This window comes from Crinia signifera, chromosome 8 (assembly GCF_055691185.1).
Source record: "Crinia signifera chromosome 8, ASM5569118v1, whole genome shotgun sequence".
Lineage (NCBI taxonomy): Eukaryota > Metazoa > Chordata > Amphibia > Anura > Myobatrachidae > Crinia > Crinia signifera.
The window spans coordinates 144,695,093-144,708,617 of NC_139224.1; the positions used below are offsets into that span (position 1 = coordinate 144,695,093).

Genomic DNA, 13,525 nt, shown 5'->3' on the forward strand with positions numbered 1-13,525 from the left:
TGATCCCATGCTTTGCAAAAAGAGGGGAGGTCAGGGAAGTGGTTGTGAAGGACAACTTTGTAAATCGTGGAGATCACATGAGTGGGGTCCGAGGTGTGGGAGCACAGCACTTCAAATGGGGTAGGATTTATTTTTAGGGCAAGAGCGGTTCTTTTTGACTGAATGTAGTGGCGCACTTGAAAGTAGAACCAGGAGTCTGTTTGAGGCAGTTCCCTCTCTGACATCAAGTCCGAGAAAGACTTGACATTTCCCCCCGACAATAAATTTATCACCCTGGTCAGACCTTTTTGCTGCCAGTTTGTTGCTAATCTCCCAGATGCCCCCGGTGGGAATTCCGGGTTATTGATAAAGGGGAGGAGAAGGGAGTCGGGAGAGGAGAGGCCAAGTCTGTATCGGATAGTTTTCCATAGAGTCAGAGTGGGTTCAACTGTGGGGTGTCTTGTGCGGGGTATAGTGTGAAGCCACGGGACCACCTTAAGACTCAGGGCCGAAGAATGTGTCTCAAGGTCGACCCATTGTTTGAAGCATGTGTCGGCTCTCGACCAGTCCAGTACTCTGTGTAGTACCGAAGCCTGGTAATATGCCAGCAGCATAGGAAGCTGTTGGCCTCCCTTAGTTTTTCTATGATATAGATAGCAATGCTTAAACCTGGGTCTTTTACCTCCCCATACAAATCGGCTGATTGCCTTTTGGGCTTCTCCTATATATTGCGCCGGTAGTTTTAGTGGAATTGTTTGGAAGAGATAGAGAAACCTGGGAAGGACGTTCATTTTTATGATGTTCATCCTCCCCAGCCATGAAAATCTCTGAGTCGCCCATTGCGACATTTCTCTGCGAATAGACCTTAATAGGGGGGTATAGTTGAGGGATATTGTTGACTTAAGAGATACCGGAATGGAAATGCCCAGGTATTTGATATGGGTAGGGCTCCAGGGAAAGGGGAATTGGGAGCTCAATGCTTCCTTAGTGTTGTTCGGTAATGAAATATTCAGTGCGGTAGACTTCGCATAATTTATTTTAAAGTTAGATAGTTTCCCATAACGAGAGAACTCTGCCATGAGATTCGGGAGAGTGACTACAGGATTTGTTATAATTGCCAGAAGGTCATCTGCAAACAAAGCTAGTCTGTGGTTGATTTTCCCTACTGTCAGACCACTGATATTTGGGTTTCGTCTAATCGCTCTGGCCAATGCCTCCATGCAGATGACATATATCAGTGGTGACAGCGGGCATCCCTGTCTTGTCCCATTGGAGATGGTGACCTGTTTGGACAGGAGTCCATTGATTCTTATTTGGGCCATAGGAGATTTGTAGAGGGCTAAGATTTTTTGTAGGAACCGACCTTCTAGTCCCATGTGACGCAGGGCCATCTCCATAAATTTCCAGTCCACTCTGTCGAAAGCCTTCTCGGCGTCTGTGGAAAGGAGCATGGTAGGGGTGTTTGAAGATTGTGCATGGGCAATTAAGTCAAAGACCCGGATGGAATTGTCCCTCGCCTCCCTTCCGCGCACAAATCCCACTTGGTCCTGGTGTACCACCAGTGGGACTAAAGAGGCCAAGCGGTTCGCGAGAAGTTTCGCGAACAGCTTGACATCCACATTGAGGAGGGAGATTGGGCGGTAACTGGAGGGGATTTGAAACATTTTTAAGCATATACTGTATGTTATAAGAAATTATAGTGAAAATATATAGTAGAGTGAGATATATAGGACCTTATTCTGGTTGCGGCGGCCAAACGTACGTACGTTCCATATCAGCGTACGTTCCCCGTACGCAGCCGGTGAGCGAAAGTCCACCCACAAAATAGCCACATACGGACGGACACAAACACCGACAAAGGGGAGTGGACGGACGGATCACCGCTTAGACTCCAACAACTGGCGTAAAACAGAGCGTACGCCACCGTTTACGGACGTCTCTCGTCCGTCTTCCCACCGACTTCTTGCGGCTATCTGAGCGTACGCCACCGTTTACGGACGTCTCTCGTCCGTCTTCCCACCGACTTCTTGCGGCTATCTGAGCGTACGCCACCGTTTACGGACGTCTCTCGTCCGTCTTCCCACCGACTTCTTGCGGCTATCTGAGCGTACGCCACCGTGCACGGTCGGGTCTCTATTGTTTTCAATGGAAAACTCAGCGTATGTCACCGCTCATGAGAGTGAGCGTACGTCCGTGCACGCTGGCATACCCTTCACATATATGTGATTGGTGACATTTTACATCCAGAGTGTAGTAAAATCCAATAGCAGATCACAAAGTGGTACAGTAATGTATTTTGGGTACTATACAAAGATTGTGTGCAAAATAGTGGCCATGGGCTGAAAACATTGCTGAAACATCCTTTGTAGCTGTTAGATGTGGTTTATGCATTTGTATCATAAATACAAAACATATGTTTGTTTTAGAGTGAAAACGTTGACACATGTCGACTTGTGTAGATTGAGTGTGCTTCTGTGTAAAGTATATGAAAACACGTAGTGATTGTGTAAAAATGTTTTACAAATACCTACCTTAACATATATAAGCAGGTCTTACAATGATTCTTACCTTAAATTAAACCAACCTTTACATGTAGAGAAGTGTATAAAGATATGCTTCCAATGTGTTTGAGTGCTGTGTGTGGCTTGCAGGTAGTGAAATAATGATTTTGACTTAATAGGCTGCTGCATTGCTTATTACATTCAGGTGCAGGTGTTTGAGTAGTAATCAGCGTTAATTAGCAGACCCAGGCGTCCGCTCTCATGCGGTATCTGTAGGGGTGGTCTGAGGTGGCGGTTGGCGGCCGCCTGTTTTGTGTCCGAAATGAACGGTGCTTTCGCCGATCAAGCGGTAGTAGCACCGTACATTTTTTGTGCACACCCCCGTGTATGCCCATGTTTACGCCCAGTTTCCCTCATTATTTCGGCCGCTCCCCTCAACATGCCCCTATGCCGCCCACAATGACCGTACTCTTGCGGACAGGTTTTTTCGCACGGAAAGACCCGTCTGTCAGCGTTGTGGAGTCGTCGCACCTGCGCATTGCGGAAGGTACGCATGCGCAGATAAAAAAAAAACCCGGAACGTACACTTACGGCCCAGCCGCCCGAACCACAATAAACCCCATAGTGAGATAGAGAGTGGATGAATAGATAGATAGATAAAGGAATGCTATAAAGAAAGCAGGCGGTGGAGGTTGAGAGAAGAGAGGAGGTGACGGAAGAGATGAAGCAGGCGGTGGCAGCAAAAAAAAATTTAAGCATATAAGTTACAAGATATTATAGTGAAGACATATATATATTAGAGTGAGATATATAGTGAGATAGAAAGTGGAGAAATAGATAGTGGATGAATAGATAGATAGATAGATAGATGAATAAATAAATAGATAGCGGATAAATAAATAGATAGTGGATGAATAGATAGATAGATATGAAGAGAGATATCCTGCACCCGTATGAGTAAATCAACGCGCCCGGTGCTGCTGTTCCTTGGCAAAGGAAAAATATCTAGACATTGTTCGGTAGCACTCGGGTCTAAATCAACTTAGCAACTTTTAGAAAAAAGACACCAACACGGTAATCTTATGTCAACGTTTCGGACAGTGAAGTCCTTTATCAAGACATGAGAAGGTGTACACCTTCTCATGTCTTGATAAAGGACTTCACTGTCCGAAACGTTGACATAAGATTACCGTGTTGGTGTCTTTTTTCTAAAAGTTGCTAAGTTGATTTAGACCCGAGTGCTACCGAACAATGTCTAGATAGATAGATAGATAGATAGATAGATAGATAGATAGATAGATAGATAGATAGATGAATAAATAGATAGCGGATAAATAAATAGATAGTGGATGATTAGATAGACAGATAGATAGATAGTGGGAAAATAGATAGATACTGGATGAATAGATAGATATATAGATAGTGGGTAGATAGATAGACAGATAGTAAGTAGATAGATAGACAGGTAGATGATAGATAGAGAGCAGGCCGTGGCAGCAGAGAGAAGAGAGGAGGTGATGGGGACAGGGATGAAGCAGGTTTAATATTTTTGTGTGAGTTTATTTTTTCATGATACAACACAATAATGGCGTGTGATGGTCTGGCTAGAGGGGGAACGGATGGAGGCCAGGTTTTTTTTTTTTTTATTAATTTCAATATTTTTGTGATGTTGTATTATGAAAAAAAAAAAAACACAAAACATGGCTAGAAAGGGGCAGTGGTGGCAGAGAGAGAAGGTGATGGGAAACTGGATGCAGAAAGTATGGGGCAGCAGCAGAAAGCACAGAGGAAGACATAGGGAATAGGATGCAGAAAGCAGGTGGTGGCAGCAGAGGCAGTAGGTGACAGGGAATGGGACACAGGAAGCAGGCAGTGGCAGCAGAGAGAGGAGAAGAGGTGATGGAATGGAATGAAGAAAGCAGGCGGTGGCAGCAGAGACACTAGGTGACGGGGAATGGCACGCAGACTACAGGCAGGGGCAGCATTTGAATGAGTGTCATCTACAGTGGCAAAGGCTACACACAGGTCAAGTAGTATAAGACCTTTGTATTTGATGGTGACGCTGGTAAGAGCATTATGGGAAAAGGATGCAGAAGGAGGCAGAATGCAGGAAGTGGCGGAAAATAAAGGAGAGGAGGTGATGGAAAGGGATGAAAAAAGCAGGCGGTGGCAGCAAAAGAGACGAGGGGATGGGGAATAAGACACAGAATACAGGCGGTGGCAGGATAGAAAAGAGAGAAGAGGAAAGGGATGAAGAAAGCAGGAGGTGGCATCAGAGACATGAGGTGATGGGGAATGGGATGCAGGAAGCAGGCGGTGGCAGTAAATAGAGGAGAGGTGGTGAGGAATGGGATGCAGAATTACAGGCGGTGGCAGCATAGAAAGAAGAGGATAGGAATGGGATGAAGAAAGGTGGCAGCAGAGACAGGAGGTGATGGAGAATTTACAATGTAATATTTGTTTTAATCATAAAAGTTTATTCAGATTATAGTGAAGATATACAAAATTAAATATACAAGTCTAGAAATCAACATACATTTTACTACTTTTATTTTAGTATACTTTTTTATAGGATAGGTGATGTGGAAAGGCATAAAGAAAGCAGGCGGTGGAGGGTGAGAGGATAGAGGAGGTGAGGGGAAAGGGATGAAGAAAGCAGGCAGTGGCAACAGAGACAGTAGGTGCTGAGGAATTAGATGCAGGAAGCAGGCAGTGGCAGTAGAGAGAGTAGAGGAGGTGACTGAATGGGAGGAAGAAAGCTGGCGGTGGCAGCAGAGACAGTAGGTGATGGGGAATGGAATGCAGGAAGCAGGCAGTGGCAGCGGAGAGGGAAGAGGAGATGATGGAATGGGATGAAGAACGCAGGCGGTGGCAGCAAAGACAGTATTTGACTGTGAATGGGATACAGGGACCAGGTGGTGGCAGCAAAGAGGAGGCAACAGTGAATGGGACACAGAATACAGGCAATGGCAGCAGAGACAGTAGGTGAAGGGGAATAGGATGTATGAAGCAGGCGGTGGCAATAGAGAGAGGAGGTGACGTGAATGAGACACAGAATACAGGCAGTGGCAGCAGAGACAGTAGGTGAAGGGGAATAGGAAGTAGGAAGCAGGTGGTTTGAAGTAAAGAGTGCAGAGAGAGGAGAGTCAAGAAATCAACATACATTTTAATTATTCTGTGTTATTTAACTTTTTTTATAGGATTGGTGAGTGAGTAAGGGATAAAGATAGCAGGAGGTGGCGGTTGAGAGAAGAGAGGAGGTGAGGGGAAAGGGATGAAAAAAGCAGGCGGTGGCAGCAGAGACAGTAGGTGCCGGGGAATGGGATGCAAGAAAGCAGGCAGTGGCAGCAGAGAGAGGAGGTGATGGAATGGATGAAGAAAGCAGGAGGTGGCAACAGAGACAGTAGGTGCCGGGGAATGGAACACAGGAAGCAGGCAGTGGCAGCAGAGAGATGAGAGGGGGTGACTGAATGGAATGAAGCAAGCAAGCTGTGGCATCAGAGACAGTAGGTGACAGGGAATGGAATGCAGGAAGCAGGCGGTGGCAGCAGAGAGAGGAGGTGTCTGAATGGGATGAAGAAACCAGGCTTTGGCAGCAGAGACAGTAGGTGATGGCGAATAGAACACAGGGACCAGGTGGTGGCAGCAAAGAGAGGAGGTGGCAGTGAATGGGACACAGAATACAGGCAGTGGCAGCAGAGACAGTAGGTGAAGGGAAATAGGATGTAGGAAGCAGGAGGTGGCAGCAGAGACAGTAAGTGACGCGGAATGGGACACAGAAAGGAGGTGGTGGCAGCAAGGAGAGGAGCTGACGTGAATGGGACACAGAATACAGGCAGTGGCAGCAGAGACAGTAGGTAAAGGGGAATAGGAATAGGAAGCAGGTGGTGGAAGTAGAGAGTGGAGAGGATGTGACAAGCAACGGGATGAAGAAAGCAGGCAGTGGCTACAGCCAGTAGGTGAAGGGGAGTGGGACGCAGGAAGCAGGCGATGGCAGTAGATAGAGGAGAGTAGGTGACTCAATGGGATGTAGAGAGCAGGAAGTGGCAGCAGAGAGAAGAAAGGAAGTGCTGGGGAAAGTGATGAAGCAGTCGGTGGTAGCAAAGACAGGAGGTCTTATATTTTTGCGTCAGTTTATTTTTTCATGAAATAACAACACAATAAAGGCAAGTGATGGTTTGGCTAGAGGGGACGGTTGGAGGCCAGGTTTTTATTTTCTTTACATTTTAATATTTTTATGAAAAAATAAACCAACCCAAATCATGGCTAGAAAGGGGCATTGGTGCAGAGAAAGGTGATGGTAAACTCGATGCAGAAAGTAGGCGGTGGCAGCAGAAAGTGTAGATGAAGAGATAGGGAATAGGATGCAGAAAACAGGTGCTGGCGGCAAAGAGAGGATGGGTGACAGGGAATGTGATGCAGAAAGCAGGCAGTGGTGGCATAGAGGAGGAAAAAGGATGCAGAAAGCAGGCAGTAGTAGTAGAGAGAGGAAAGAAACTGACCGGGAATGGGACACAGAGAGCAGGTGGTAGCAGTATAGAGGAAAGGAGGGGAGTGGGATGCAGGAAGCAGGCGGTAGTAGCAGATCGAGGAGAATAGGTGACTGAATGGGATGTAGAGAGCAGGCAGTGGCAGCAGACAGTAGGTGAAGGGGAGTGGGATGCAGAAAGCAGGCAGTGGCGGCATAGAGGAAAGGAGGGGAGTGGGATGCAGGAAGCAGGCGGTAGTAGCAGAGAGGAGAGTAGGTGACTGAATGGGATGTAGAGAGGAGGCAGTGGCAGCAGAGAGAAGAGAGGAGGTGATGGGGAAAGGGATGAAGCAGACGGTGGCAGCAAAGACAGGAGGTCTTATATTTTTGTGTCAGTTTATTTTTTCATGATACAACAACACAATAAAGGCGTGTGATGGTCTGGCTAGAGGGGACGGTTGGAGGCCAGTTTTTTTTTTTTACATTTTAATATTTTTGTGATGTTGTATTATGTAACAATAAACTAACAGAGGAGAGGAAGTGTTAGGGAATGGAATGCAGAAAGCAGGCAGTGGTGGCATAGAGGATAGGAGGGGAATGGGATTATGAAAGTAGGCGGCAGTAGCAGAGAGAGGAGAGGAGCTGACTGGTAATGGGATGCAGAAAGCAGGCAGTGGCAGCAGAGGAAGAAGGGGTGGCGATGGAGAATTGAATGCAGAAAGCAGGTGTGTTAGCAGAGAGAGGATAGGTGACAGGGAATAGTATGCATAAAGAAGGCAGTGGTGGCATAGAGGAGAAGAGGGGAATGGGATGCAGAAAACAGGCAGTAGCAGAGAGAGGAGAGGTGCTGACCGGTAACAGAAGGTAGAAAGCAGGTGGTGGCAGCAGAGAGAGGAGAGGAAGTGTTGGGGAATGGGATGCAGAGAGCAGGCAGTGGTGGCAGCAGAGAGAGGAGAAGATGTGTTGGGGAATGGGATGCAGAGAGCAGGCAGTGGTGGCAGCAGAGAGAGGAGAGGAAGTGTAGGGGAATGGGATGCAGAGAGGAGAGGAATGGAATGCAGAAAGCAGGTGGAAGTAGCAGAGAGAGGAGAGGAGCTGACTGGTAATGGCATGCAGAAAGCAGGTGGTGGCAGCAGAGAGAGCAGGTGACAGGAAATAGGACAAAGAATGCAGGCGGTAGTTATTATAGAGGGGAGAGGATGTGTTGGGCAATGGGATGCAGAAAGTAGGTGGTTTGCAGCAGAGGGAGAAGAGGAGGCCATGGGGAATTGAACGCAGAAAGCGGGTGGTGTCAGCAGAGAGAGGAGAGGAAGTGATAGGGGAATAGGATGTAGGAAGCAGGTGGTGGCAGCAGAGAGCGGAGAGAAGGTGACAAAATGGGATGAAGAAAGCAGGCGGTGGCAGCAGAGACAGTAGGTGAAGGGAAATGGAACTCAGAAAGCAGGCGGGGGTGGCAGAGAGAACAGAGGAGGTAATGGGGAATGGAACTCTGAAAGCAGGCGGGGGTGGCAGATAGAGAAAAGGAGGTTATGGGGAATTGGACGCAACAAGTAAGCAGTGCTGGCAGAAAGAGGAGTTGACATGACTTTCCACAGTCTCCCACTCATCCTGTTATACAGGGAGAAGGATTGTGGTACATTAGTGCTCACCGCTCATTGCCTGCCCATACACACTAGGAGATTTTGAGTTAAAAGTAGCTCAAAACGGAAAAAGTGGCAACTTTGAGCTCAAAAGCGCCTAGTGTGTATAGGCCTTAACTTTCCTCCAACCATCCAACTTTTATGTTCTGTGCTGCTCCACATACCTAACCAACTTTATCATTAGTGTACACCAGCCAACTTCTGTCGCTCTCCAACTTGTGATGTCACAGAGGCAAGCGGGCAGTGTCGGTATACTTCTATATGCCTTGAGTAAATAAACATTTTATTAGAAAAATAAAAAACACTTTTGCATGTGTATTTATATCAATACAACTAGAGAACCACAAGTGCCAGTTTACCCTGGGATCTCTAGTTTATATCTCCTGCAGCAATTAATAAATTGACATCTTGCTGAATAGGCTTCAGTGTATACAAAGTAATGAGTTATGCAGACCCTAGAAACCAGTATATTTGCGCATGCCCTGGTCCCATAGATGTTTGTGGGCAGCTGACGGTGCTGCCAGATCCAATGTGCTGGAGCCAAGGTCCTCTGTCCCCTGCATACTGCAGCATGGAACGCCCCCTGTCCAGGATGGTAGAAGACATCGCTACTTACAGATCTTTTATTATAGAAATAACATCTGCTGGAAGTTTACATTCTCTCTCAATATTTGTACAACTTCTTTTTATAATAAATTCTATCTATTGTACCCATCACCCTTATTTCTCTGGTTTATTAATTGCTCCTATATTACATATATTATGCAGCCTTAAGAGCGTGATCTCTCATCCTGTGATGTGAATACATGTCTAATTCCAGGAATACACAATGCCATAACAAATGGAATATGGGGTGTTGAGATACTTGCAGACGTACTATTACAGTAGTGTGATTCTTGATGTGACCCAAACTTGTACCAATACTCTGAATGAATTAGTCGGGTGGTCAGGATTAGTATCAGGTTCCCACAGACCTCAGTGTCCGCACAATGAAGCAGATCGGCTTTCTGGACATTGGAGTCTGGCAATCTGTCCACAGGGATTACAAGTTGCCTATAAACCCCGTATTTAATGTACATGTCACCCTTGTTCTGTCCTAATATTCTATTACTATTCTTGGTCTAGATCTACAACAAAACTTAAAAGGTCGATATGGGGTTTTCAAAAGGTCGACACAGTGGACATGGACACCGTATCGGTGCATCGCGTCCCCTCGCATGGCTGGCTGTGCTCACCATACTTCGGGCACGGTGCCTCCTTACGCTTGGCACACTATTTTATTCTCCCTGCACGCCCTAGTGGATGGTAGGGCATGAAAATCCGCATGTCGGCACATGTCAGCAAAAAAAAAAAACATGTTGGCCTTTTGGCTGTCGACCTTCCCCATGTTGACCTAATTCTTGTTTCGACCTAATGACTCTGTCGACCTAGACCCATGTCAACCTTTTGAGGTTGTTGACCTTCAATGGTCGACCCAATATATGTCGTCGACCTAGTGACCGTTCCTTATCTGGATAACCTTCACAATACACAAATTGGCCACCGCGGCTCTGTAAAATGGTCCTGAAAATCTGTGTCGGAAGATTATCCTGTCCCCGCCCCGCTATACAATGCTCACATTACTGAGGATTCGCTATGAAATCCCGATGGTCAAAATCCCGACAGGGTCAAAATCCCGACATTTAAAATACCGACATATAGAATGTACAGGTGAAAAAGTCATCATGACTTTGGGTCGACAGGTCGTGAGGTTTCACCTGTACATTTAATATGTTGATATTTTGACCTTGTCGGGATATTAATGTCGTGATTTTGTCCTTGTCGGTACTTTGACCCATTCGGGATTTTGACCCTGTCAGGATTTTGACCATCAGGATTTTGACTGTATCCCATTACTGACCAACATTTGGTAAAGCTGCGTACACAGCCCTGGGCACACTATGGGAACAATTACACCAATGCATCTGTCAGCACTAGCTTGATAACATGTCCTGCAATTTAATTCTGCAAAATGTAATCTTCAGTGATATCATTCCCCCGATCTTAGACGCTCCCAGAGAGGAGAAGCAAAACTCCCTAGTGCAGTGGTTCCCAAACTGTGTGCCGTGGCACCCTGGGGGCCTCAGGACACTTTCAGGGGTGACTTGGGTTGGAGGTCCAGGAAAAACTTCAATTATGTATGGGAAAATCCAGATGTGTGGACAGACAGAAGAGAATCCTGTCCCTCATCACATAAGTGAACCTAAGAATGACATATAAACACAAATTACTTAATATTCTTTGAGAAATATCTCAATAGGAAACCTTTGGTCTCGGGGTGACGCAAAAAGCATGTGATTATCTAGGGCGCCATGATGTTCGGGAGCCACTGCCTTAGTGTATAACAGCATCATTCTAAGTACAACCCCAAGCAGTTTAGGTGGAGTCTCCTACCAGAGGACATTCGCTATGTTTTATGGCTGACAACTGCGCATCCACAGAGAGGATTACACCCTATTCGGAAGAGGCCAATATTGGGAATCACACCGTCACCATTCAGCAGCAACTCCTATGAAACAAATGGAGAAATCTAGTTTAAACAGAATTTAATAAAGTGCAGAAGAATAAAAACATAAAGTGCAGGAGTGAATTGGACTCTCACTAGTTGTATAGTCTACTATAGAAAAAAGGTAACGTAATCACAACAGTAACATGTACAGTACATCAGGTGCCCCCAGGTTACCCGGCAGGCTCAGAGTTACCCGGCAGATTACCCGCCAGGCTCAGAGTCTAATAGGGCGTGCACACGGTTCAATTACAGATGGAGCCGCTGCCATCCTTGGCCGGGGCTCGCCAGACCCTCCCCGCTGGTGAGCGCCGGCGGCATGGGCTTCACTGAACTGGGACACGCGCGTGTCTCACATGCACACGCGTCCCAGTCTCTCGGTAGGGACGCTGCGTGTCCCTTCCCATCTCCGCTTCAGATGGGCAGGGTTAGGGGGCGCTCGGGGCGGCAAGTACGACGGTCAGCGACGGCGGGGGAGGCGCTGGGGACCGGAGGTAGGCTCCGTTTCCCAGGGGCGCACTGTATGTCTCTTTTGCTATTCGATTTTGCTTCAAATTGAACAGAAATTTAACGTATTAGATTTTCATTCGATCCCCAATACGCGGCACAGTGGCATCTAAATCAAATAGAAAAATAGACTGTGCGGCAAGACCATATAGTACAGATCTGTACTATACAGTGTAAATCGAATGTGTACTCGCAACATTCGATCCGATCCCAATTTATTCGGGATTGAATAGAAAGTATATTGCACCGTGTGTACACCCCCATAACAGCGCTCTGGTAATCCCTCCGCACCAACTTGTTTCCATACCAGGTGTATATTCCTCAAGGCATGCCATGAGATCAGGCTGCCATAAAGCACAGCTATTGCTGCCCTGATCTGGAAGGACGGATGCATTCACCGACAATTGAATTCCTCCACTAAATCTGCATCTGAAAACTATAAACCAAATCAATATAACAAATCATTGTCAAATCATTGGATTATTTATATGGACAAATTATATTGACTTACCAGATTTATGGGGCAATTCTCAAGGATTTGCCTTAGTTTGCCTCAGGCCAAAACAAACATGGGTAATGTATGAGCCCAGGAGATACAGCAGTGCACCACACACTGATAGAGATGGTCTTACATCATTCCTAGGGGACGTCCCTAGTCTGCGTGCTGCTGCTTTAAGGATGATATTGAAAGTGACTGTCACCTCCTCAGTCCACATATTGTTATGGGGCCTACACATGGGGAGATTTCAGCCCAATTTCTCAGCAATCTGACCAGATCGCTGAGAAAATTACCCTACATCTCTCTGTGTAGGGGCCATAGCGATAGCGATATGTGGACCCTTGCGGGGTTGTGCCGCTCATTAGGGGGTGCGCACCAGAGCGGAATTTCCCATTAGGCACGTGAGGCACCGGCCTAGGGGCGGCACATGTTTGGGGGCGGCATTTAGATGCCTGTGATAGTACTGTCAGCCCAAAATGTACCAATAACTGCAAAATATCCACTGTACTGTACTATATTCCATCTTAAATAGAGTGTAAATGGATAGGACATGCAGGTACTGCCCCTATAAACTGTCCTACTTAGTAAACATTATTGTTGTGCCTAGGGGCGCCCTTATCCCTAAATCCGCCCCTGGTGCGCACACTAATGCTAGTTACATGCACATGGGCCGTATGGGCCGAAATTTAAAACTCTGCCACTGGGGAAATGCGGGGGTCTGCCGGTATCTGGGAGGGTTGCCCACCTGTCCGGGGGGCCGGGAGGGGGACATGATTTTCGGGACCTTCCCAGCCATTCCGGGAGGGTAGGCATACATGACTGAACAGTTAGAGAAGAAGCTGCTGGCCCACGGGCTACCAAGTATCAGTAACTGGGATAAAAAAATATGGGTGTGGTATAAAAACCCGACAGTCGGAATTCCGACAGTCATTAGTCAGACGTCGGAATCCTGACTGCACAGCGTGGGGAGCGCAATGAAGCCCGTTGCGGGCGCGCTGTGCTTGCCACGCTGCGGGCATGGTGGCGAGCTGCGCTCGTCACCTATTTTATTCTCCCTCTATGGGGGTCGTAGACCCCCACGAGGGAGCAGTCGGGATTCCGACGTCGGAGTAATGACTGTCGGAATCCCGACTGTCGGGGAGCCATTCGGCTCTCAAAAAATTATATATATTTTAGGTTAAATGTACTAGGCGGGACCCATAAATGATACATCACGTATGGTGTCAATGCTGTACAAAGATCATGTAGGAACCACTTCATTAAAAACACATTAGGTACGTACAGTATATACAGCGCAGTATTACTACTGTATTAAACAGTTGATTTTAATTATAACAAAAATCATCTTGAAAAAATTTATGGACAACGCTGGAGGCACCACTGGCT

At 46.8% G+C, this 13,525-nt stretch overlaps 1 long non-coding RNA gene across 2 annotated transcripts in view; it reads right to left on the reverse strand.

Moving 5' to 3' along the window:
* LOC146027122 (uncharacterized) overlaps nt 1–8,828 on the reverse strand; it is a 45,645-nt gene extending 36,817 nt beyond the window's left edge. The window contains exon 1 of one of the 2 annotated variants that reach the window (XR_014454686.1): nt 8,753–8,828. This is a non-coding gene — a long non-coding RNA (uncharacterized LOC146027122). The remainder of the gene's footprint in view (nt 1–8,752) is intronic. The other variant, XR_014454685.1, reaches the window with a different exon arrangement.
* Nucleotides 8,829–13,525: the final 4,697 nt, after the last annotated feature.